The sequence below is a fragment of the Nicotiana tabacum genome, chromosome 22 (genome assembly GCF_000715075.1).
Source record: "Nicotiana tabacum cultivar K326 chromosome 22, ASM71507v2, whole genome shotgun sequence".
In the NCBI taxonomy this organism is placed as follows: domain Eukaryota; kingdom Viridiplantae; phylum Streptophyta; class Magnoliopsida; order Solanales; family Solanaceae; genus Nicotiana; species Nicotiana tabacum.
The window spans coordinates 20,646,903-20,670,019 of NC_134101.1; positions in this window are offsets into that span (position 1 = coordinate 20,646,903).

Sequence of the window (23,117 nt, forward strand, 5' to 3'; positions counted from 1 at the left end):
TCTCTATATTTGTTTTTACTTTACAGTATTTATTTTATAACAGATCCCAATATGTAAGCTCTTTCCTTTTTTAATTTTCTTAGGCTCAAATTATTCTAAATTTGAAGATATGATATTTGACCTGTAATACATAGCAACGAGTTATACCTAAAAGTAATATTTGTAGATCAGACCGCTGATCTCTACATCAAATACATCTCATGTAGTTGATCTCAAATTAAAGTTATTAAAATTGAATCATAACTTTTAATTTTGAAATTTTGATACTGTCACGACCCAAAATCACACCTGTCGTGATGGCGCCTATCTTAATACTAGGCAAGCCGAAAACCTCTATAAACCATATTTTTTTTTAAATGCGGAAATATAATAATTAATTTAAGAGAAAACTCCACACATACTGATATAAATACACTCCCAAAACCTGGTGTCACTAAGTACATGAGCATCTATACATTACAAGTCTGGGAAACCCGGTCTATAATTGTCACGACTCAAATTTTCCTTCCGTATAACGCCGTGACGGTACCTAGTCTCTATGACTAGGTAAGCCTAACATTTGCGAAATAATAAAATGAAAGCAAAATTTTAACACCTAACTGTTCAAAAATACATAGCAAATCCCAAAACCCGGAACATCGTGAATCACAACCTACAAAAGGAAAAATCTAGTGTCTCTATACATCAGAATTCTAACAAGGAAGATATATAAGATAATGGATATGAGAAAGAGTAGAAGGGGACTCCGAGGTCTGCGGACGCGACAGATATACCTTGAAGTCTCCAAAGTTGTCCCGGCTCACTGATAGTGCGGCTAATAAGGTGTACCTGGATCTGCACACGAAAAATATATGCAGAGAGTAGTATGACCACAATCGGTACCCAGTAAGTGCCAAGCCTAACCTCGGTCGAGTAGTGACGAGGTCAGGTTAGGACCCTACTGGTAATTATATAATAAAACAATATAGAGTGTAATACCGCAATAAAATAAAGGCTGAAATTTAACAACAATAGAATCATAGAAGGTAACAGCTCAGTACACAGAAACATAACAGGGGATCTCCCGAGATACCGTCTCGTAGTCCCAAATGTAAATGAGCAGGAAAATCTCCCGGAATACCGTTCCGTAGTCCCAAAGTAAATGTGCAGGGGAATCTCCCGGAATACCATTCCGTAGTCCCAAAGTAAATATACAGGGGAATCTCCCGGAATACCGTTCTGTAGTCCCAAAGTAAATATGCAAGGAAATCTCCCGGAATACCGTTCCGTAGTCCCAAAGTAAATATGCAGGGGAATCTCCCGGAATAACGTTCCATGATCCCAAAGTAAATATGCAGCGCGAGTGATAGAAAGACAACTACATCCCGAAATTCTTACAATTTAGACTAAGTACCAGTCAGGGAAGAAGCAGGAAATTCACTAAGCATGCTGCACATAATTCACATAAACAATTAAGACACGTAGACATGCTGTATTAGACTAAACATGATAGCTACACATATTGGAATAACTCAATTAATAATGAAAATAGATTAGTACTCATTAAAATGGTATAACTCAAAATAACAGGAAAACATGTTGCTACTCAGTAAGAAAATCGGGTTTCTCCACAACTAGCCCGTATACGTACTCGTCACCTCATGTACACTGCGCTCACATAGAACAATAGTTCCAAATCTTAAGAAAATTTTTTCCACACGAAGTTAGGCAAGCCACTTACCTCGAACCAAGCTAAATCAATCGGTCACAATGCATTTTCCACGAATATCCGGCTCCGAATGGCCCAAATCTAGCCAAAAGCAATTACATATCATAAATACAACAATAATAGGCTCATCTAATTAACGAAATTAACATTTTAACAAAAATTCCGAAATTAACTCAAAATCGTCCGTGGGCCCCACGTCTCGGAACCCGACAAAAGTTACTGAATATGAATGCCCATCCAACTACGAGTTCAACCATATAAATTTCACCAAAATCCGACATCAACTCGAGCCTCAAATCTTCCATTAAAGTCTAAGAAGATTTCTACTATTTTCAACCCAATCTTTACCCATTTGAACCTAATAATCTTTCCATAACCTTATTGGTATGTATACATAATACTCTTACACCCAAAAATCATATTATAAATCACCCTTCTTTACTCCAAACCCGAAATTGAAGAATTGAGGAAAGAAATTCTTACCTCTTTGAAGCCCTAGCAAGATCCTTGTGAAATTTTCAAACCTTGAACAAGAAATTGATGGATAAATGACTAAGTCTTCACTTTCTCTCTCTAATATGCTCTCCTCTCTCTAAAATATTATATGAAACCCTTCAAAATGACCCCCAATAGTGTTTTATAAGAATGAGGTCGGGTTTATAAAATCAGTAAAGTGAAGCTCCGAAACGGATTCTGCGGTCGCATATGCGACCGCATAATGGTTATGCAGACCATATATCGGTCGCATATCGGTGTCCAAAACTAGCAAACATCTGCCTGAGTATGCGGTCACTATGCGGCCCGCATACCTATTCTGCGGTCGCATAGTGACCGCAGAACAGTTATGCGGTCGCATAGTCGACCTCCGATTTCATCCAAACTGGCCCTCTTCTGCCTCACTTCTGCGGCCATTATGCGGCCCGCAGAGTGATTATGCGGTCGCATAATGGACCGCAGAAATGCATTTTTCTGCCAAAATATTTTTTTTACTTCCCGGTGCATTGTTCAACCCAAAAAGTTCGAGCCCATAAAACCTTAAATTTCTATAAACCTTGTACTAATTGATCTACCTCGACCCCATAAAACCTTAAATTTCCTTAGCAAATATTCTTCGGGTCACTACACATACGTCAACATCTGGTCAACCTTTTCAACTGAATTTTGAAACCTTGGAACTAGGTATTCCAAATCATTCAAAAACCTCACCGGACCCGAACCAATTACCCCCGGCAAGTCACATAACAAATATAAAGCATAAATTGAGCAGTAAATGGGGAAACTGGATTATAATACTCAAAACGACCGGCCGGTTCGTTACAATAATAATCCGAGACCAAATACAATAAACAAAAGGGTAAGGAAGGAGAGACGAGGTCTACGAAATATAGCAGCTACCTCTGAATCTTCGGAAAATCAACTGTGTGAAATAATCAACACCCACTGTGTTCGGGATCACCAGGATCTGCACGCGAAGTGCAGGGTGTAGTATGAGTACAACCAACTCAGCAAGTAACAATAATAAATAAAGAACTGAAAGTAGTGACGAACTTCTCAGCTAAGTCCAAATACAGTACTTTCCAACATAAAAGGGTAGGCATGCTCTCAAGTTCAACATTTAAGATTTCACTGAAATTTCATAATAACAAGTTTGACCGAAACAGAAAATAATATTTTTCCGAAATTTACAAAATAATGATATATGACAACTGAAATGAAGCAAATAATGAAATCGATGCATTCTCTTAGAGTAACAGTCACTCAGTCCTCCCATTCATTCCAACCTCGCAGTCACTCTTTCCCCACAGACACTCATTCCTCACATTCACTCATCACTCGACACTCTCACTCGGCACTCGCACTCAGTAGGTACCTGCACTCACTGGGGGTGTGTACAGACTCCGGAGGGGCTCCTTCAGCCCAAGCGCTATATCAAGCCAATCATGGCATATATCAATAAAACATGTTACGGCGTACAGCCCGATCCATAAATATCCTCACAATTAGGCCCTCGGCCTCACTCAGTCATCAACCTCTCCAGTCTCTCGGGCTCTCAGAAATCATGATAATCAGCCCAAAATTGATAATATGATATTTTAATAAATAGCAACAGAGACTGAGATATGATATGAAATGAATAAATATGACTGAGTGTGAAATTACAATTTGAATATATAATTCAACCACAAAAATAACCCCGGTGGGTACCAATAATAACAGCATATGTCTAAGCATGATTTTTAATACTAGTCTCAGCTCAATTTTCCCTAACACGTAGAGAATGTACGGATATCAACAGATAATTCAATTACACAGTTCCATAAAATTTGACCAAGTCACAATTCCTATGGTGCATGCCCACATGCTCGTCACCTAGCATGTGCGTCACCTCAAAACCAATCATATAACACATGATATGGGGTTTCATACTCTCAAGACCAAATTTAAAACTGTTACTTACCTCAAACCGTGTAATTTCTTATTCCGCTATGCCTTTGTCTTGTGAATTGGCCTCCAAACGCCTCGAATCTAGCCACAAATAATTCGATTAAGTCAATAAAAATTGTAGAAATTAATTCCATATAAAAAATAATTTTTCCATAAAAATTCAAAATTTCATCCAAAAATCATCGTGGGGCCCACATCTCGAAATCCGACAAAAGTTACAAAATATGAACGCTCATCCAACCACGAGTCCAACCATACAAATTTCACCAATTTCCGATATCAACTCGACCCTCAAATCTTCAATTAAAATCATCAACAAGACCAATTCACCCATATATATCCCCTTTATCCTTAACAGATTTCATCCTTGGCCTTTAAACCCCAATCTAGGATATATGATTCAATAGTTAATCATTATTAAGTTATTGAAGCACTAGAATCACCAACCATCCTAACAAGATTCAAAAATTTACTATTCATCTTCTTCTCCATTCAAGAACCCTAACTCACAATATCCATTTCAAGGACTAGCATAATTCTTCAACCAATTGGTACTTTCTACTTCACAATATATTCCAAATACTTAATCCATAGTTATATTTAAGTGTAAGGTGGAGAATTTACCTCTTTTAGCTCAAACCCTAACTTGAACCCTTTTGAATAATTCTTGAAGATTAGAGAAATTCCTATGAATTTCAATCCATGTAGATGTTAATACTACCATTAACTAGTGTTAATCCATTATAAAAATATCATAAAACTCACTTTTGATGTGTATTTGTATTGAGGATGCTCCACCTTCTCTCTAGAATCCAAAACTTAGCCAAAAATGTTATCTTTTTTCTCTCTCCCCGAACCTCCCATGTTTTATAGAAAACGAGTTGCGTAGGCTACGCAAGATTCGCTTAGTTGTTCTGTCATTCTTTAGTAAAAAGGTCATAACCTCTTGTAGAAATCTCCAAATGACGAACGGTTTGATGCGTTGTAAACTAGACTCAAAGGCATTTAATTGGATAGGTTATACACCATATAAATCTTCCGATCTTGAGAGTTATGCTCATTTGAATTTAGATCTTATGCAAACTCACTTGAAACTTTATCCTATCATATAATTTTCAACTTGACTTAGCCTTAGGGCTCTTCTTAGACCCTAAACCATTTTTAATGCACCTCATACATATATTATCATGATCAATTGATATCATTTAAATTACCAGTGTTGTTCATACCCAAATTGATATAATTAGCACCTGTCAATCTTCTTAATGGTCTTAAAACACTTAGAAATGTTTCCGGGCTGTTACATTCTCCCCCACTTATGGACATTCGTCCTCGAATGTTTTACAAGTCATTATTAGGAACAGTATTATCCTATTTTCACCTTAACCATTATCTCTAATCGTTCTTGACTTCATATAGATCTTAGATATTCTTCCAACATTTAAACTTCCTTAAGGCCCCAAAATTTGGCTAACTCCCAAATTTTGTCAGAAATTTCGGCAGAGTGTCCTCTGCAATTGGCCTAACTACCTTCCAGAAAATCACCAAAACCATTCCTAACAACATATTCATGAACCAACGATGAAACATAACATTAAAAAAAATGCCAACCGTGGCCTCACGAGTAGTATACTACCAAAAAGGAATACCTTTAACATCAGCTATACAGTTGATACATAATTCATAGAAGGTAACTCTTAGCATTTTCGTAGAATACAACTTTATAAATACATGACTATTCAAACAAATGAGGGTACTTCTTCTTCATTTACTCCTCGGCTTCCCAAGTGGACTCTTCAACCTGTTGGTTTTGCCATAACACTTTCACAGAGACAATTTCTTTATTTCTCAACTTTCGAACCTGTCGGTCTAAAATGGCCACCGGCTCCACATCATAAGTCAAATTACCGTCCAGCTGCACTGTACTGAAATCCAAAATATAAGACGGATTCCCAACATACTTTCGGAGCATGGACAGATAGAACACTGGATGAACACCTGATAGACTAGGTGGCAATGCATGTTCATAAGCCACCCTCCAATCTTCTTAAGTATTTCAAAAGGCCCAATATACTGAGGGCTCAACTTGCCCTTCTTCCCGAACCTCAGCACACCCTTCATGGGTGAAATCTTGAGCAGAACCTTCTCCCCAACCATGTAAGAAACATCACGGACCTCCCGGTCGGCATAACTCTTCTGTCTAGACTGCGTCTTGCGAAGTCGCTCCTGAATCAATTTAACCTTCTCCAAAGCATCCTGAACCAAATCAGTACCTAATAGTCTAGTCTCACCCGGGTCAAACCAACCCACTGAAGACCTACATCGTCTCCCATATAAAGCCTCATACGGAGCCATCTGAATGCTCGATTGGTAGCTGTTATTGTAAGCAAACTCTGTCAGTGGCAGAAATTGATCCCAAGAACCCCCGAAATCTATAACACAAGCTCATAGCATATCTTCCAATATCTAAATAGTGCGCTCGGATTGTCCGTCCGTCTGAGGGTGAAATATTGTACTCGGTTGAACCTGTGTACTTAATTCTCGTTGTACTGCCCTCCAAAACTGTGATGTAAATTGCATGCTAAGAGTTGTTCATAAACCTTCAAATCACTATTCCACCTTACCATGCACATACCCGGGGTTGATCCCACATCATCATATTCTATATAGGCCTGACAACACAACATAACTGAAAATCATTAATTTAACTTTAGCCCAAAAACCTTGGAGCCTCATTTCTAACATCCAGAATTATTTTCATGACCTGAATCTTACATCCACACCAATCTAATCCAATCCACAAACTACGCAATCCATGTACCCAAAAATGAAAAAATGTTTCAAAGAAGAGAACCGTTTCGCAAGTTCAACAAGCACTTTTACAACCGACATGCTATGAGCTCACCATACATGGGAAAACCAAGACACACGAATCTAATAACGGTAACCAGCTCTACTAGAGCTCATATTAAAATCAACCCGCGCAGACAACTCATGTGTTATCATATCAATATATGGATCTGCACGGACAACTCATGTGTCAATAACATAATCCGCCTGGCATGGTCGCAGGCCTCCAGTCCAAGCATATCATATAGGAGCAACCAAATAAGTACACATGTCTATGATAAATGAAATAAAATTCACATACTCCTGGACTGGTATAAATAACATGCCATAGAGTAGGCATGTGCAAAGTGCGCTATCACAGCTCAAATCGGCAAGTGAACACAGAAATAGTAACTACCCAGTTTATTCAAGGAATTAGCCTCTTTGTAACCTCAAGTATAGCCTAGATGGTTCTTCAACAAAGGTACGAATACGAGAAACGTCATAACTTTATGCTTAACCATCAACTCTAGGCATATCATAGTCTAAACATTTTCCCGAGTCTGAATACTTGCCCCGATGCCCGCACATGGGCTCAAACCTCTCTCTCTCTCTCTCTCTCTCACACACACACACACACACATACACACACACACACACACACACACACATATATATATATATATATATATATATATGCACTCGTAGTGCGTAGTCCTCACATATATATATGCACTCGTAGTGCGTAGTCATCACAAAGGCAACAAGTGCCTCTACTGAGTTAAAATAAAATACTCACCTCAAACAGGCCACAACCCTGAAACAATATGCTTCTGAGAAGCCTCAGTCTCCACATTTATAGAACACATGAATCACCGTGACTGGTCCCAACTCCAACACTCGAATAACTAACATATCTTTCACGCACGATCATCCCATGAGGAATACTTCCACATTTCCTCCCGTGCCACATAGCAATAATTGGAATATCAACATTCTATTAACCATGTGAGTATCGCAATACTAATGACATCCGAAAGTCAAAACACAATGCCCCTTTTGAAATGCACACCCTTCTCAGGGATAACCAAGTAGTTATAATATCTGTCTAAACATCTGAAATTGACCATTCTGTCCATAATTCGTGGTTTTGCTTTCCAGAATAAACTACCACCTTGTACATGTAAGTCTTAATCCCGCACACCACACCACATCTATTATGCCATCATGTGTCAAGCATGAGAATCTCCTTATTAACTCTGAGTCACAAGCATATTACATACCCGATCAATTAGAAACCTTCCATTTCCTCTCATCCATGAGGAATTAAAAATGCACAACATGTCTCCCACACCAGTAGAAATATCTAGTTCAAACCATGGTAGAAAACATCAAGAACACTATCAACATAACCAAGCTATCAAAACTGAATTCCTCTAACTCGACCAATCCACGCAGGTCGCCAAACCCAAGAATATTGCCATCGAAACATCTGTAAAGTCTCACCACATCATAATTATCCCAAAAGAACTGAACATACCCTTACCATACTGGTCTAGCCTACTACCCAGTTGTCCTATTTTCTTCGAGTTTCTTCTGAATTACCCTCAAGTTGACACTTCTCCTTGTCAGAACACTACGATCCTTACCCAAAGCTCACTATATTTTTCTTAAGCACCTCCATAAATACCACAAACGAGACACCCACTCTTAAGGACCTTATTTGAATTTAAAATCATTCCTCTGTCCTTTCTTATACTGAAATGTAGAATCAATAGTTAAACAGAATTATTGCACGTCCCGATATTATCCAGTGTAAGTAACCGATTCTAGTGATATACAAATTCAAAAAAATTTCAATTGCCACATATACATTTTGAATCCATTAGAATCCTCTTGAGAGTTATCCACTTTGTTCAAATCTAATTTGCTCCGTTCAAACGGGCCGAAAGACACGTGTTCCTTTAGCACACTCAATACAAAAAGAAGTAACTTTGCCTTAACACGACCAATCAAATTCATAATTCGTGCGCACTACATCTTTCAAAATAACAACTTAATCATTCCATAATTTATATATTAACATAAAGTACAATGTAACCCGTATCCAGAAATTTTCTTACTCGAGTCATTCTCGATCTCCACCTCTGCAAGTCATAACTAACCAACAAGTTGCCTCAGACTAAAACTAAAATTTAACATATATCCATGAAATTGAATTGTCAATAGCAGGCTCCCCCACTTGGCTCAAAGCCATACAATAAAACACTCCATAACTCACAATATCATACTTTCTTACTGCCATAATACCGCAGTCAGTTCAACGAAAATTCTTCTCAAGCTTACGCAACACTAACCATAAAATACCTCAATCATCCGCTAAGTTCGCATTTATTCCCGTGACAGTCAAGTCAACTTTCTCAGCAGGATTCAAATTCAAATCTCAACATATATGCCTAGCTGGTAGAAAAGAAACTCTCCACTCAATATTATAAGGAATACACCTACGTAGATTACTCCGCATGAGATAACCCACCTGCTTAGTCTCAAATTTACATATAGTTATACCTTTTCGCAGCCACAATTAACACTGAATCACTTAATATTTTTGAGTTTGAACTCATCAATATGACATGAAGATCTACTTCGCTCCACAATTAAACAGCATGATAGATCCCTCAACGCACTCACAACTCAAGACTATACGTCACATCAAACAGGAATCAAGTATCCAATAGCAAACTCTTGAGTCACAAGTAAAATTTATTATTCTCATTCAATCCATCTGAACACATCCCGCATTCACATCATACTTATCATATAGTCATTCAACCGCTCATCGAACCGCAAATTTCATTCATAGGAATACTACCGAACGCATAAGTCCAATTGCATTGGTGCTCACAATCGAAACTACCGAGCATAAGCTGCGGTCTAACTCCGGCCTCAAGTCCTCTAGACTGGCCCCTCCACAAAGCACAAAATACTCATCTTGAACCTCGTTCATGGAATCACAAGCCAGCGATACACAGCTAATACTGAGCGCCCACATGCGCACACAAATGCGTGGAAGGAATTCAAAGAATTATGTTTCAAGCTAACTTAATTCCGCACGATAGAATACAAGAAAGTGAAATTTTTCTAAGGGTTTGGTAGCCTCTCGAAGATAAGTACAGACGTCTCCGTACCGATCCGCAAGACTCTACTAAACCTGCTCATGACTCGTGAGACCTATGTAACCTAGACTCTGATACCAACTTGTCATAACCCAAAATCACACCTATCGTGATGGCGCCTATCTTAATACTAGGTAAGCCGACAATCTCCATAAACCACAATTTCTTTTAAATGCAAAAAATATAATAATTAATTTAAGAGAAAACCCCACACATACTGATATAAAGACACTCCCAAAATCTGGTGTCACTGAGTACATGAGCATCTATACATTACAAGTCTAGAAAATCTGGTCTATAATAATCTGAGACCAAATACAATAAACAAAAGGGTAGGGAAGGAGAGACGAGGTCTGCGAAACATAGCAGCTACCTCTGAATCTCCGAAAAATCAACTGTGTTAAATAATCATCACCCACTGTGTTTGAGATCACTTGGATCTGCACACGAAGTGCAGGGTGTAATATGAGTACAACCAACTCAGCAAGTAACAATAATAAATAACGAATTGAAAGTGACGAGCTTCTCAGTTAAGTCCAAATACAGTACTTTCCAACATAAAAGGGTAGGCATGCTCTCAAGTTCAACATTTAAGATTTCACTGAAATTTCATAACATGTTTGACAAAAATAGAAAATAATATTTTTTCGAAATTTTCAAAATAAAGATATATGACAGCTGAAATGCAGCAAATAATGAAATCGATGCATCCTCTCAGAGTAACAGTCACTCAGCCCTCCCATTCACTCCAACCTCACCGTCACTCTTTCCTCACAGTCACTCATCATTCGGCACTCGCACTCGGCAATCGCACTCAGTAGGTACCTGCGCTCACTAGGGGTGTGTACAGACTCCGAAGGGGCTCCTTAAGCCCAAGCGCTATATCAAGCCAATCATGGCATAAATCAATAAAACATGTTGCGGCGTGCAGCCCGATCCATAAATATCCTCACAATTAGGCCTTCGGCCTCACTCAGTCATCAATCTCTCCAGTCTCTCGGGCTTAAAAATCATGATAATCAGTCCAAAATTGATAATATGATATTTTAATAAATAGCAACAGAGACTGAGATATGATATGAAATGAATAAACATGACTGAGCGTGAAATTACAATATGAACATATAATTCAACCACAGAAATTATCCCAGTGGATACCAATAATAACAACATATGTCTAAGTATGATTTTAAATACGAGTCTCAGCTCAATATTTCTTAACATGTAGAGAATGTACGGATATCAATAAATAATTCAACTACATGGTTTCATGGAATTTGACCAAGTCACAATTCCTACGGTGCATGCCCACACGCCCATCACCTAGCATGTGCGTCACCTCAAAACCAATCACATAACACATGATCTGGGGTTTCATACCCTCAGGACCAAATTTAAAACTGTTACTTACCTCAAACTGTGTAATTTCTTATTCCGCTATGCCTTGGCCTCGTGAATTAGCCTCCAAACGCCTCAAATCTAGCCACAAATAATTCGATTTAGTCAATAAAAATTGTAGGAATTAATTCCATATGAAAATATAATTTTTCCATAAAAATCCAAAATTTCATCCAAAAATCGCCCGTGGGGACCACATCTCAGAATCCGATAAAAGTTACAAAATATGAACGCCCATCCATCAGGAGTCTAACCATATAAATTTCACCAAATTCCGACATCAACTCAACCCTCAAATCTTCAATTAAGTCTTTAACAAGACCAATTCACCAATACATATTCTTTTTATCTTTAACATATTTCATCCTTGGCCTTTAAGCCCCAATCTAAGTTATATAATTCAATAGTTAATCATTATTAAGCTATTGAAGCACTAGAATCACCAACCATCCTAACAAGATTCAAAAATTCACTATTTATCTTCTTCTCCATTCAAGAACCCTAAGTCACAATGCCCATTTCAAGGACTAGCATAATTCTTCAACTAATTAGTATTTTCTACTTCACAATATATTTCAAATACTTAATCCATAGTTGTATTTAAGTGTAGGATGGTGAATTTATCTCTTATAGCTCAAACCCTAACTTGAACCATTTTGAATGATTCTTGAAGATCAGAGAAATCCCTATGAATTTCAATCTATGTAGATGTTAATACTACCATTAGCTAGTGTTAATCCGTTATAAAAATATCATAAAACTCACCTTTGAGAAAATATCATAAAACTCACCTTTGATGTGTATTTGGGTTGAGGATGCTCCACCTTCTCTCTAGAACCCAAAACTTAGCTAAAAATATTATCTTTTTTCTCTCTCCCCGAACCTCCCATATTTTATAGAAAATGAGTTGCGTAGACTGGCTGTGTAGCCTACGCAGATTGGCTACGCAGCTTAACCCTCCCCTTCACTTCCATACTGATTTTGCCTATGCAATGGTGTGTAGGCTACGCAAGACTCGCGTAGCTGTTCTGTCACTCTTTAGTAAAAATGTCATAACCTCTTGTAGAAATCTCCAAATGACAAACGGTTTGATGCATTGGAAATTTGACTCAAAGGACTTTATTTTAATAGGTTATACACCATATAACTCTTCATATCTTGAGAATTATGCTCGTTTGAAGTTAGATCTTGTGCAAACTCACTTGAAACTTTATCCCATCATATAATTTTCAACTTGACTTAGCCTTAGGGCTCTTCTTAGATACTAAACCATTTTTAATGCACCTCATATATATATTATCATGATCAATTGATATCATTCAAATTACAAGTCTTGTTCATACCCGAATTGATGTAATTAGCACCCGCCAATCTTCTTAATGGTCTTAAAACACTTAAAAATGTTTTCGGGGTGCTACAGATACCTAACAAATTATCCTAAAATGAGATTTTGCGTAGTATTGAAACAGAGAAGTGTACAATTCCCTTTACATAGAAGTGAAAATATGTGCAGTTCAACGGCATATTTTAGTTGCTATATTCAAATTTCAGAACACTATGGATTGGCTCCATCATTGTTATGTACCAGCCACAAGTTAACTTATCTCAACATGGAAAAATATCATTGAAAATTTATTCCATCCTTAAGTACGAATCGCTAAGACAAATCTATAATATGAAGGGGGAAAAATGTTCGCATGATTATAGCATTATTGTCACGACCCCAAATTCCCTCCGTAGGATGTCTTGATGGCACCTAGTCTCTAAAACTAGGTAAGCCTATCAATGCGGAATAACAATAAATATGAAATAAATGACTACAATTCAAACAATTTTAACTCCCAAAACCCGATAGAAATAAGTCACAAACTTCAAAGAATTTATCCTCAATGTCTCTATATAACAGAGTCTAAAGAAAACAAGGAAGCAACATAACAAGAATAGAAGGGGACTCCGGAGTCTGCGGGCGCTGGCAGATATACCTCGAAGTCTCCTCGTACAGCTAGTTTACTGATGCCCGGTCTGATAAGATGTACTTAGATCTGCACAAAAAGATGTGCAGAAGCGTACTTTGAGTACACCACAGCGGTACCCAGTAAGTGCCAAGTCTAACCTCGGTAGAGTAGTGACGAGTTCAGGTCAGGCCATACTAGAGAATAAATAATGACATGGTAAAAAAAATGTTTAAACAATATAATAAGATAAAATGACAATGGAAATGAATCAAGTAGTATGTCACATTTAATTACACCAAATAATGGCAAATAAATACCTCGTGGAAACAAAACAGAATTTCTTTTCAACTTTAAGAAAGATCACAACAAAAATCAAACACAACTACGGCCATAAATCAATATCAACAAGGGCACTCCCGAGGTATCGCCTCGTAGTCCCAAATCATAAATAAATTCACAATATCTCATTTTCTTATCTCATCGCGAGAGTCTTCACAATTTATTTGAAAGAAAATATTTTTTCCGAAATAGCATCCCGCGTTTTAGCCATCCTTATCACACCGCATGACTTCTAGTAGTTCCCCCTACTAGCCACACATATCAAGCCATATTTATCTCACCGCATGCGTTTCAATAGCCAGACCTTATACCACCGCATGCGTATCAATATCACAATATATCACAATTTGCACATGAGGTGCTCAAATAATTTAGCTTGCCAAAATAATTCAACAACAATATTTTTTCACAATAAAGAGCTCACTGCTCCATCACAACGAGTACGAAAATCTTACAAAAATATTCAGGAGTAAATAATTCAGGAAAATAATATTTAAAAATCTTTAATACGTTGCTTCAATATCAAGTTTAAAAATGTCAAATACTTCATATTAATAATATTTAATTTAAAGAAAATCAACCTTCAAATAATGCACAGAATAAAAGAAACCAAGTTCCAACTAAACAGATAAAACAATTAGCAGAAAAAGGTCAAACAAATTTAAGGTATACATTTCAGATCAATGATGAAGAATATAACAAGATAAAATAATTTAATAAATGCGCAACAGTGATCTACACAATTTAAAAATATAATATTTCATATTTAGCCCGAGTACACACTTGTCACTTCATGTACACGACTTTCAACACATTTCAATAATTACATCAATACTAATCCTAGGGAAAATTTCCCTCACACAAGGTTAGACAAGTCACTTACCTCGACTTGCTCCAATTTAACCAAGTATTATGCTTTTTTCTCGATTTTCCGACTCCGATCGACTCGTATCTAGTCATAATTAATTCGATATAGTCAACAAAAATTATAGAAATCAATTTCATAAGAAAATACTATATTTTTCAATAAAATCTGAAATTAGCTCAAAAATCGCCTGTGGGGCCCACGTCTCGAAATCCGGCAAAACTCACAAAATCCGATAACCCATTCAATTACGAGTCCAACCATACCAGTTTCACTCAAATCCGACTCCGGATCGACACCGAAATCTCAAAAATTTATTTTTATGAGATTTCTAAAATTTTCTCAAATTTCTATCTCAAAACACTAATTAAATGGTGAAAACAATGATATATTCGTGTATATAGACCAAAATCGAGTTAGAATCACTTATCCCAATTTTTTTCCTTGAAAATATATCAAAATCGCCTCTCCTCAAGCTCCAATTCGTCAAAAATAGAAAATGGAACGAAGTCCCCTATTTTCATAACTTACAAATCTGTCAGGGAGCCCGATTTGCCAGGGAGTTCGATTTGTCAGGAGCTCGATTTGTCAGGAAGCTCGATTTATCAGGGAGCTCGATTTATTAGGGAGCTCGATTTTGTCGGGGAGCTCGATTTGTCAGGAAACTCGATTTGTCAGGGAGCTCGATTTTGTCAGGGAGCTCGATTTGTCAGGGAGTTCGATTTGTCAGGGAGCTCGATTTTGTCAGGGAGCTCGATTTGTCAGGGAGCTCGATTTTGTCAGAGACCTCGATTTTGATAGGGAGTCCGATTTTGACAGGGAGTCTGATTTTGTCAGGGAGTCCGATTTTGTCAGAGAGTCCGATTTTGACAGGGATTCCGATTTTGACAAGGAGTCCGATTTTGTCAAGTAGCCCGATTTTGACAGCATTTCCAGCATAAAAATTGCAGCAGCTTTTGAAGTAGCTAAGTCCCACTTTTGATCTGTTAACCATCCGAAACTCACTCGAGGCCCTCGGGACCTCAATCAAATACACCAACAAGTCCTAAAACATCATACGAACTTATTTGAAACCTCAAATCACATCAAACAACGCTAAAATCACGAATCATGCTCCAATTCAAGCTTAATAAAACTTAGAATTTCCAACTTCTACATTCGATGTCGAAACCTATCAAATCAAGTCCGATTGACCTCAAATTTTGCACACAAGCCATAATTTTCAAGAACGCAACTTGTAGCTGCACGGAATGTTGCATGATCTTTCAGGAGTCAAGAGAATGACTACTTCCACAACTTAGTGGGCGTTTGGGCATAAGAATTGTAAAATTCCAAAACAAAGTGAAAAATATTTTCAAGGAAAAATGGTATTTGAAAATTAGAGTTGTGTTTGGACTGAATATAATTTTGGGTTGTTTTTTAAGTTTTGTGAGTGATATGAGTAGAAATTTTGAAAAATAACTTTTTGGAGTTTTTCATATTTTCAAAAAATTTCTAAATTCATTTTCAAGTGAAAATTATAAATTTTTGGCCAAACACTGATTTCGTAAAAAGTAAGAAAATTCTTATATCCAAACGGGCTTTTAATACTTGTGGAAGAGTTCATACTTCTGATACTGATTGCAATGATTGTTGGACTTGTTATTGTGGAGCAATTATTATCGGTTATCCTGATAGTTTTTGCAAAATTATTAGGTAAAATGAACTCTGGTGCAGGAATAACATATTGAATCAACTGGATTCAATATTAGGTAACTGTATCTCATATTGAATCAACTGGATTCAAGAGAAAAAAAAAAGAACTGGGTTCCTTAATTTATCTTGTTCTTTATGCAACTCGCCCTTTCACTTTAGTTGATTTCAGAACTGATTCCTCAGCTTACATAATTAGGTAGTGATAGTTTAATGGCGTTAACAAATGGAATATTACAATATTGCCATTATGTTTCGTTGACTAATTTTAGGCATGGTAGCCAGTTTGGGATCGCAGGAAATGACCTTATGGAAAACAGAACTTTCACTATCGCTTGAATACGAAACATTTCTGTAGCCCAATTTATTAGGGAAAAAACATATATAGGCAATTTTTAAGAAAAAGATTCAGAAACCTAGCGGCAGTAGGTATTTTACATACATGGCAACTAATTATACTTATATTCCCTAACAAAAAGCTTTAAACATCTGGACCCATAATCACGTATTTACAGAATTAACTTAAGAAAAGGTTAATCAGGTTATACTATTCAAAAAAGACTTGTACTTAGTTATTGCTCATTTACATATAGAATGCAGGAATATATATATAACCCCATAATTGCGATAGTATATGTTGAATAAATCATGTATAATTTATAATAAACTATGTACAGATTACAATAGATAATTTATAGGAAAAAAATATAAATAGACAAATTTTAAGAAAAAATTCCGAAACCTAGCAGCAGTAGGTATTTTACATACATGGCAACTAATTAATTATATTTCCTAGCAAAAAGCTTTAAACATCTGGACCCATAATCACATATTTACGGAATTTACTTAAGAAAAGGTTAATCAAGTTATACTATTCAAAAAAGACTTGTTCTTAATTATTGCTGATTTACATATAGAATGCTGGAATATATATATATAACCTCAGAATTGCGATAGTATACGTTGAATAAATCATGTATAATTTATAATAAACTATGTACAGATTACAATAGATAATTTATAGGAAAAAAATATAAATAAGTTACACTAGATAATATACCAAGTAAAAATCACGTATATATTAATGTAATATTTTATTTCTCCAGCCATTGTATATATTGATAATACATTAATATTATTAATAATAGTGGATAATAAATGTATACATGAAATACATATATACATACTATTATAATAGCATATGTTATGTATAAATGTGTATACACGATATAATGATGGTATTTAATAGTGTATAAATTATAAAAAAAATCTAGTATGTTAATATACCCAATATAATGATGGTATTTTATTATATAAATCACAGTGCTATTCTAAGTATATTAATGTTATGTTTTATCATTTTAGTTCCTCTTTAGTGTGTGGTTGAAGAATAAATAACTTTTCAGAAGAAAAAAGCATAAATGACCAAAATAGAGGAAAAATATGCAGGCTAATGGAAATATGGAAGATTTGGTTATCAAAGGCTCATTGGAGCGTTTTCCAAAGCACCACAGGTAAATATTTTTCATTAGCTAATCATATTTGTACATATGGTAAAATTTGATTTGGCAACTAAACTGAAACGAGAAGGACGATTACGATCCATGTAGTGTTCTTTGTATCGTAAACCAAAAAATCACCCCAGGTATTACAATTGTAACCTTTTTCTTTCCTTTCTTTTTTTCTGCCACTGTTTAAGTAAAAATTTGTCGAACTAGGGTGTTTAAACCTGTGGGATAAAAAGGTTACACTTTGCAATGGTCTGTATATTTTGGAAAACTTTTGTGTTGAATTCTCATGATGTTCTTTGCACGCTTTTGATGATCATTTGCAAATTTATATGGTCTATCTCTAAAGTTGAAGTCACAGCTCTTTTAATTATTTGTTTAGGATATTTAATTTTCCTCTATTGTGATGTGAAGAGGATAGTCGATCAAATTTTTTGTACCAAATTAATTGGATGTAACTTCCATACCTTCCGGTCTTGGGTTGCAATTCTTTTAACATTTTCAATTCATCAAATAATTACTTTAGATATTTGGGTAGTGGACTGGCAAATATTATGCTGCCATAAGAAATGCCTATCCACGGGAATCAAAGCAATTTTTTCACTAATAAGGAGATGGTATTCTGATAGTAAGTTTAGATGCGGCGGTAAGATTGTTTTTATTATTTCAAGGGTGTTTAATATAAAATTGGTATCCGCGGGTCCAAACTGGTGTTCTTATATTTTTCTTTTTTCTTGAATTTAAAACCTCTTTAAATTGAGTTAGTATTATATGCCTCATTATGCGCTCCTAAAGAAGAATTGGCAAGTTATTTTTTAATTAAAATTAAATGTAAAGAAGCCTTAATGAAGTGTTAGCTTAATATCTTTCGTTTGATTCAGTTTTCACAATTTGTTGATGACCCAATGATTTTGCGCATTTCTGGTCCATTTGATATATAATTCAGTATATGAACGGTGTAACATTGAAAATGAATAATCTTGACCGAAGGATTGGATATTTTTCTTTTGAAGAATGCAAAGTTTGAGATAAAGGAAAACGTTTTGTGGATAGCCACTTGATTATACACTTAAGGAAAGGTTGTTAAAGGTTAGTGCTTTCAGCTAATAGAATTATTGCAATGACTTGTAGGTTGGAGTATTGGACCATAGGATATAGGAATGGATTTATGATTTTTAATATAGTAGCATTATTTTTCAATATTTTTCCTATCCAGTGGAGTATTTTTTCTTTTATTTGTTTATCAATTGAGTGGTTTCTTCTCTTTGGATTTTGATCTATTACTTTTCCATCTTATTGTTGGATGGTTTGTTCTCCTCCTATAATTATATAATATTTATTATTATTATTATTATTATTATTATTATTATTATTATTATTATTATTATTATTATTATTATTATTATTATTATTATTATTATTATTATTATTTTATTGAGTGTTATTAATTTGTAATATTCTCTTAGTTTTGTTCATATATTTAGCATGTCACGGCTCATTTTTCACTATATGCCGTGATGACGCCCAACATCGCCGTTAGTCAAGCTAACGGTGAACCAATCCATTTAATCATTCATTTTATTACTGTTAAAGTCATGAATTTTATTTAATAAAAAACAAGTATAAAACGCCATGGTGATTTAAAGCATAAAAATAAAATACAAGAGTGAAACAATGATATTAACAGGCAAAAACTACAAATATCTTTTAGAAAGACCCTAAACCCGGTGTCACAAGTGCAAGCAATCTAGTAGAATATACAAATCACTACAACTATTGTCCGTAGTAAAATAGACAGGAAAATAAAATGCAACAAGAAAGAGACTCCGGGTGCTGCAGATCGGAGCAAAGGGAGCAGCTCACCACTACAAGTAATGTAGATGTGCGCACGAACGAGTACCAGATGTACCCGCCTCAGAACCTGCACAATTTGTGCAGAAGTATAGCATGAGTACATAAACAACGTGTATCCAGTAAGTATCTAGTCTAACCTCGAAGAAGCGACGTGGGGTCGACATTGACTCTTACTAGTGGTCAATAATTAATGAGCAGAAATTATAAATAGGCATGAAATACAATAGTAACAATGGAATGCGAAAATAATAAATAAATGATTCCTCAACAAAATATCAATTTAAAATCTCAATTATAACATGCCAATTTCAACATATAGGAGCCATCAAGTTATTATTAATTCTCAAGTCATTAAGGAAATATCAAATATAACCGGACTCCTAGCGATATTACACACGAGTTATATCGAGGTCATATGATCCAATCCAGAATAATTGTGTACATTGTCGAAGGTCGACCGACGTGAACCATAGATGCATCCTATATATACTGTCGAGGCGTTCGGCCCGATCCACAGGAATAGAGAGACTCTACAAGCTTCGGTCAACGACTACAACACAAGCATAGTGCTCAAGAAGGCATAATATTTACCAACGATAAAGTATTCCGCCAAAACTCAAAATAACGAAGCTCGTTCTCACAAAATTCCAAACTAAATTTCAATTATAAATTCAAATAATTAAATTAACAAGTTTGATTCAAATAGTACAAGTATGGCATGGTAAAGTCCTAAGTGTACCGGACATAAGCATGATTTTAGATACGTATGGACTCTCATCACTTCGTACATACGTAGCACCCACATTTATTAACAAATACAATTTAAACACCTATGGGGAAAATTCCCTCTCACAAGGTAGGCAAGAGACTTACCTCGATTTCAAGTTCATTACTCGGCTCTTCAATCACACTAATTGCCTCAAATCGGTGTCGTGCAATCCGAAACTAGCCAAAGGTCGTACAAACTAATCAATATATGCTCAAAAGTTCATAATTTAACTATTGAAGTAATTATTTAACCCAAATTTAAAAAATTCCTGAAAGTCACCCCCGGGCCCGGATTTCTAAATTTTTTGTAGATAAATGTTACCCATAGCCTTACGAACTCAAATATATAATTTATGCTCAATTCCATAATCAATTTCCTGGTTTAATCCAATTTTTACACAAACCTAGGTTTTTCAACATAACCCCATAATTTATACAATTTATATGTTAAAATCTACACATAATCTATGTATTAAACTCACATTATGTAAAAATTACTTAACTCAAGATGCTATGTGAAAATCTCTCTAAAAAGCTCCAAAATCGGCCAAGAGTTGAGAGAAATGAAGAAAATGAGCCTATGTCCTGTGTTTTAAAACTTCTACTGCCCAACGATCCTTCTTCACAATCGTGAAGGCAAAATTGCCAAGGCCCAGAAAAAGCCCTGCGCGAATGTGACCAGGTCTTCGTGAAGGCTAGCCCAACCCAAGCTTCACGAACACGACCTTCCCTTCGCGAACGCGAAGGGCAATGAACCACTTACCACCAGGCCCTTTTCCCTTCTACACGAACGCGGACGTCCTACCGCGAACGCGAAGGACACAATATTAAACCTTTGCCAATGTTTCCAAGTGATCGCAAATGCGAAGAACAAATCACCCCTACCCCAAATCTTTCATCGCGAACGCGAGGCTTTCTCTGCGTTCGCGAACAAGGAAACTAGCAACAGATGTTTTGCAAATTTTAACTTAATTCCGGGTGGTCCGAAATACACTCGAGCTACCCGGGACCCTGTCCAAATGCACCAACAAGTCCATAAACATAATACGGACCTGATCAAACCTCGAAACACATAAAACAATATCGAAACTAAGAATCGCACCCTAAAACCAAATTAATCAACTTATGAACTTCAAACTTTTCAACTAGCTCTGAAAGCGACGAACCATACTTAGACAACTCGGAATGATTCCAAATTTAGCGCACAAGTCATAAATCAACATATGAACCTATTCACAGGCTTTGAATCCCAAACGGACATCGATAATACCAAAGTCTACTTCAAACAAAATTCAAGAAACTCAAAAACCTTCAAGGCGTAAACTTTCAACATTAGGCATCGAAATGCTTCTGGATCACCCGAAACTCGATTCGAGCACACGCCCAAGTCCAAAATTATCATAAGAACATATTGGAACCATTAAATCCAGGATTCGAGGTCATTTATTCAAAATGTTGACTCAAGTGAAACTTGGTAATCTTAGGCCACTATTAAGGAACTAAATGTTCCAATTTCAATCCGAACCCTTCCAAAACCAAACCAACCATACCCGCAAGTCATAAGACAGTAAAAGCACATACGAGGAGTCTTAAATAGGGGAATGGGGATCTAGAAGGTAAAACAACCGGTCAGGTCATTATATTCTCCGCCTCTTAAACAAACGTTCGTTCTCGAACTGGTCTAGAATCATACCTGGAGTGCTGAATAAGTGGGGATATTTGCTCTGCATGTCCTCCTCGGCCTCCCAAGTCGCCTCATGGACTGGTTAATCCCTCTACTGGACCTTTATCGCTGAAATATTCTTAGGCCTCAACTGGTGGACCTACCTGGCAACATTGGCAACTGGCTCCTCCTCATAACCCAAGGTCTCATCTAGCTAAATTGTGCTATAATATAACACGTGTGACCTGTCGGCATGGTACTTCCAGAGAATAGATACATGAAAAACCCGATAAACTCCCGATAGATTGGGGGTAAAGCAAGCTTGTAAGAAACCTCTCCAATACGCTCCAATACCTCAAATGGACTGATGAACCTCGGACTCAGCTTGCCCTTCTTTCCAAACCTCATGATACTCTTCATCGGAGAGACTTTGAAGAGAACCTTCTCTCCTATCATAAATGATAAATTACGCGCTTTTTTATCCGCATAACTCTTCTGTCTGGACCAAGCTATGCGAAGTCTCTCCTGAATCAACTTACCTTATCTAAGGCATCCTTTACCAAATCAGTACCATATAACCTAGCCTCGCCAGACTCAAACAAACCGATGGGGGAACGGCATCACCGGCTATACAAGGCCTCAAACGGAGCCATTCTCAACTGATGGACCTACCTGGCAACATTGGCAACTGGCTCCTCCTCATAACCCAAGGTCTCATCTAGCTAAATTGTGCTATAATATAACACATGTGACCTGTCGGCATGGTACTTCCAGAGAATAGATACATGAAAAACCCGATAAACTCCCGATAGATTGGGGGTAAAGCAAGCTTGTAAGAAACCTCTCCAATACGCTCCAATACCTCAAATGGACTGATGAACCTCGGACTCAGCTTGCCCTTCTTTCCAAACCTCATG